The 5191-nt window shown below is 58.6% G+C and overlaps 1 protein-coding gene across 1 annotated transcript in view; it reads right to left on the bottom strand.

Moving 5' to 3' along the window:
* Window positions 1-5191, bottom strand: part of CBFA2T3 (core-binding factor, runt domain, alpha subunit 2; translocated to, 3) — a 104033-nt gene that overhangs the window by 41459 nt on the left and 57383 nt on the right. The window lies entirely within an intron of this gene.

Genomic DNA, 5191 nt, shown 5'->3' with positions numbered 1-5191 from the left:
CGCACGGTCTCACAGACACAGTGCCCAGGCCCTGCAGAGCACGCGCTACAAGAGTCCGTTTCTGGAAAATTAAAAATCAGGCAGCAACACTCTGTGATGCTAGAGTTCAGGATGGTGGCCCCCCTGACAGCGGAGTGACCAGAGGGGGATTGGGGGCCTTGGGGGCAGCGCCTTGTGGGTCAGGCCCGTGGCCGCGTGCGTGATGCTTTGTGGTGCCTGTCAGGCCGCACGCTTCTGTGGGCTGTGCCACAAGGATGCGTTGACTTGCAAAAATGATGTCACAGGATGCTCTCTGTTGACATCCCCTGTGGGCTGGACACAGGGTGGGCGGAGGCCCTGGTGGGCTGTGTGGCTGGTCAGCTCGGTCCGAAGCTCGCCCTCTCTGGGCCACTCCCTGCCACCTTCCCCTCTCAGGAGCGTCACAGCGTGACCTCTATCCGTCAGGCGTGTGTGCGTGTGAGTGTGCGTGCATGTACGTGGGTGCACGGGGGTGCATGCACGTGTGTACGTGGGTGCATGTGTGCATGGGTGTGTATCAACAAGTGAAAATCAACAAGGCAACAAAGCATGAGGTTCTATTTTGGAAATAAACACATGCATAGAAAGACGCCTAGACCAAAAATGTGATCGTGGTTGCCGGGCAGGACACTGTCGCAGCAGCCATCTCCCTCTTGCCGTGTTTTTTTTTTTTTTTTTTTTTTTGAGACGGAGTCTCGCTCTGTCGCCCGGGCTGGAGTGCAGTGGCCAGATCTCGGCTCACTGCAAGCTCCGCCTCCTGGGTTTACGCCATTCTCCTGCCGCAGCCTCCCAAGTAGCTGCGACTACAGGCGCCGCCACCATGCCCGGCTAATTTTTTGTATTTTTAGTAGAGACGGGGTTTCACCGTGTTAGCCAGGATGGTCTCGATCTCCTGACCTCGTGATCCACCCGCCTGGGTCTCCCAAAGTGCTGGGATTATAGGCGTGAGCCACTGCGCCCAGCCTCTTGACGTGTTTTTAAAGCGACCGGGGTGACTCTGGGCCTGGCCTCTGGCTTAACCCCAGAGCCCTTGGCCATCAAAGTTGCCATCAAAGGTGCCCCAACCCTCTGCCCTGCACCCTGCGGACAGCGCCCAGGCCCTGGTCTTCTACAGCAGCCTGGGTGTCGAGCAAAGCCTGGAGAGGCTAGGGGAGAGTGGTGAGCTCAGAGACTGGAGTGAAAAATCGTCCCTGCTCCCCAAAGGGCTGCAAATGAGACCCAGATGTCCGGGGCCTGCTCACCCCGTGGCCGCACACAAAGGAAACACATTCCTCGCCCAGCTGCTGGAGCTGCGCTGCCAACAGCAACTCCCTGAGTGCCCTGGGGAAGGCGGTCCCATCATCTGGGCCGCCCGCTGCCCCGCTGCCGGGATGGGGTGGGGGTGGGGGTGTGGCTGCCAGCCGGGGGAAGGGGCGGAGGGAGGAAGGGGCTGTGTCCTCACCCAGCACCGGCCCTGGCACCCTAGGAGTCCTGGGGGTGGCCGATCCCTTCTCTTGTCCCCGTGCCCGCAAGCCACCAAGGGAGGCAGCCGACCTGCAGACAAGCAAGCTTCTGCAAGAGGATCCGTGTGCTGGGGGTGCTGTCAGGAGGAGGCGTGGGTGTGGGGTGGGGAGAAGATGGGGTTGGGGGAACTGGTGGGTGGTGGCCGCCCACCCTGGGTCTGCCTATTTGAGGAGTTCTCCAGTCTGACCTCAACTCAGAGGACGGACAGTTCCTTCAGGAGCCCCGCAGGCAGCGTGGAGAGGTAGGGGTGTGGAGGGGGGAGCGTGGAGGTGGGGGCACTGAGGGGGAAGCGCAGAGAATGAACAGACACGTGGGCTGGACACAGGGTGGATGGGGGCCCTGGAGGTCTGTGTGGCTGGTCAGCTGGGTCAGAACCTCGCCCTCCCTGGGCCACTCCCTGCCACCTTCCCCTCTCAGGAGTGTCACGGTGCCCTCTATCCATCAGGCATGTGTGCATGTGAGTGTGCATGCATGTGTGTACGTGGTGCATGGGTGTGTATTCATGCATGTGCATGGGTGCATGTGTGCATGGGGGTGTATCCGTGTGTATGTGTGCATTCACGTGTATATGTGGGTATATGTGTGTGTGTATATTCATGCATGTGGGTATGTGGGTGCATGGGTGTGTATTCATGTGTGTGCATGGGTGTGTATCCGTGTGTGTGTGCACTCACGTGTACATGTGGGTGTATGTGCGTATTAATGCGTGTGTGCATTCATGTATGTGCATGGGTGTGTCCATGAGTATGTGTGTGCACTCACGTGTACGTGTGGGTGGATGTGGATGTGTGTGTATTCATGCGTGTGCATGGGTGTGTCCGTGTGTGTGCACTCATCGTGTACGTGTGGGTGTATGCGTGTGTATTCATGTGTATTCATGCATGTGCATGGGTGTGTCCATGTATGTGTGTGCACTCGTGTACACGTGGGTGTATGTGGACGTGCGTATTCCTGTGCGTATTCGTGGGGTGGGTGTTCGTGTGTGCATGTTGTCTAGTAAGGGCCGTGTGACCTCAGGGATGGCTTCAGAACATCTCTGCCTGAGAGGTGGCCTGATCTGCAGACAGAGCTTTTCTGGAGGGAATAAGGGTGGCCCTTGGGGAGAGGTGGGTGGGCTGGCAGGGAAGGGGGATGAGGGGGGGCTCCTCTGCCTTCCCTCCTTGCCTCCCAGTCCTTTATTTTATGCCACATTCTTGTTTTATTTTTAAAACTGCCTCTTGGCCCCTGGCACAGGCCCCTCCTTGCTGCAGCCCCTGGGGGTGAAGACCTGACTGCTAGGTGGAGGGGCTGGCAGAGGGGAGGGCAGGGTTGCCAACGTCATATGGGTTACTAGACAGGCGCAGCAACACAGGCTCTTTTAGGAAAGGAGAACTGCTTGGGAGGCTGAGGCAGGAGATTCGCTTGAACCAGGGGTCACAGTGAGCCAAGATTGTGCCACTGCACTCCAGCCCAGGTGACAGAGCAAGACTCCACTCCCCCCCCCAAAAAAAAAGAAAAAAGAAAAAGGAAGAGAACTGGAGAACTGGTGGAATCTGAGATCATTGGCTGTCGGCTGACCCCAGGCCTGGGCTGCAGGTGTGAGTTACCTGGCCCTGCCCTCTGCACAGCCACGTGCCTGGACTTAGGTGTGGAGCAGAAAGTCCCACAGACAGCCCCAGACAAAAGCAAGTGCCAGAGAACCTTCCAGGAAGAGGCGATGCTGCACCTAGTTCTGAAGGCTCAGGAATTGGCACCGTGGGAGAAAGGGAGAGGGGAGGGCACAGAGGCTGGGGTGCTGGGGACACCAGGGGAGAAAGGCGGAGGGAAGGGCCTGCCCCAGGGAGGACACAGAGGCTGGGATGCCGGGGACAGGCAGGTCGCACAGCCCTGGGAACAAGACACTCCCACGTGCAGGGCCTGCGGGGAAGGCTCAGCTGTCTGTGGAGGGTCTGGAAACCCCTGGAAACCTGAGGCCCTCTGTTAGGATTTTCCACCAATGAGGTGCCAGGGGAGGCTAAACCATTCCCAAAGTATCGTCGCTGTTTAAAAAAATGTACAAATTGACTGCAAATCACCTTGAACTCTGCAGAGGGCGGCTGCCAAGTTTAAAGTCATGCCGCTGCCCGTGTGGACGCTAAGGAATAATCAGGGTCTGGTGGCTCATGGTGCCCCTGGGTCAAGTCGAGAATGTTTTCCCTGAAGTGCCAGAACGTTCTCCCCGCAGCCTCATGAGTGTGACATGTGATGTCCGCACGTATGACACACGCATGCAGACGAGTGTGTGGGTGCAGACCAGAGTGTGGGTGCAGACGGGACGGGAGTGTGCGTGCAGACGAAGAGTGTGACATGTGATGTCCGCACGTATGACACACGCATGCAGACGAGTGTGTGGGTGCAGACGAGTGTGTGGGTGCAGACGGGACGGGAGTGTGCGTGCAGACGAAGAGTGTGGGTGCACATGAGAGTGTGGGGCCGCAATCCCCTTGGTCCCTCCCTTGTGCGCAGAGGGACCCCAGGAGACGGCGCACAGGAAACCCACAAGCCCTAGCAGCCCAAACAGGACTTTAGAGGTGGCCTCCCTGGAGTGGACGGCCTGGGCTGGCTTCGCCCTGGCGCCTCCCCCCACTTCCTGTGAGCTGGCGTGGCCAAGCTGTGCAGGAAGTGACCCACGTGGAGAGACAGCGTGGCCTCCCTGGTGCTGACTGCAGGGAGCCCCTGGGACCCCAGGACCCTGGGCCAGGGATGCCTGTGGCTTTTCTCTGTCACCCCCACCCAAACGCAAACGCGCACACAAATGCCGCTTTTGCTTCTCAGTTTTTTGACATTGAGGCACCGACCTGGGCCCTCCCTGACCGCTGCAGGCCGGGGGTGAAGGGAGGTCCCGAAGAAGGCCCCACCATGGCCTGGGCCCTATCCTCTTGCCCTGGCATCAGAAGGGGCCCTGGTCCCCCTGCCTTCGCAGTGTGGGCTGGGACTGCCCCTGGACCAGCTGCATGACACTGAGGTCCCAGTCCACAGCCATGGGGAGGCCTTCACCACTCTCACCTCCTGGGCAGGGTGGGGCTCCCGCCCCTCCAGAGGCCACACAGCTACTGGCATAAGCCTTGAGCTCCAAGCGCGTGGCCCGCCGACCTCCTGAAAATTTGTGGCTGTTGCTGGTTTTATGTTGTGAGCCCCACACAGGAGGCTGGGTGGCCTCCAGGAGGGAGGGCAGAGCAGAGCTATGCCCAGGCCAGAGCCCTCAGCTCAGAACATTCTGTCTTCTTGCCCTAAGAACTCTCAAAATGTCCCAGAAGTTCCATGGCAGGTCACCCACATGGCCCAGCCCGGCCTCCCACGGCAGGGGGTGCTGAGAACCTTGGGGCCACACGGCCTCCAGGGTTGGTGCAGAGAGAGGTCGGAGCTGCAGGCTCGTCGGGTCATCAGTGTAAAGAAGCAGAGATTCCTCTTCAAAGACTTTCCTCCTCGTCTAATTAGGAATAAATAGTAACTTCTCTTAGAAGCACAATTTATTCAAAGACCTGTGCTAACATTCTTAAATATCTGCTAGCAGTAGTAAAGAAATCAATGTACTTGGCTGGGCGCCATGGCTCAAGCCTGTAATCCCAGCACTTTGGGAGGCCGAGACGGGCAGATCATGAGGTCAGGAGATTGAGACCATCCTGGCTAACACGGTGAAACCCTGTCTCTA

Source organism: Colobus angolensis, unplaced genomic scaffold, assembly GCF_000951035.1.
Source record: "Colobus angolensis palliatus isolate OR3802 unplaced genomic scaffold, Cang.pa_1.0 Scaffold76, whole genome shotgun sequence".
NCBI classification, from domain to species: Eukaryota; Metazoa; Chordata; class Mammalia; order Primates; family Cercopithecidae; genus Colobus; species Colobus angolensis.
The sequence above is the reverse complement of the archived record's forward strand: the minus strand, read 5'-3'. Positions and strand labels throughout refer to the sequence as shown.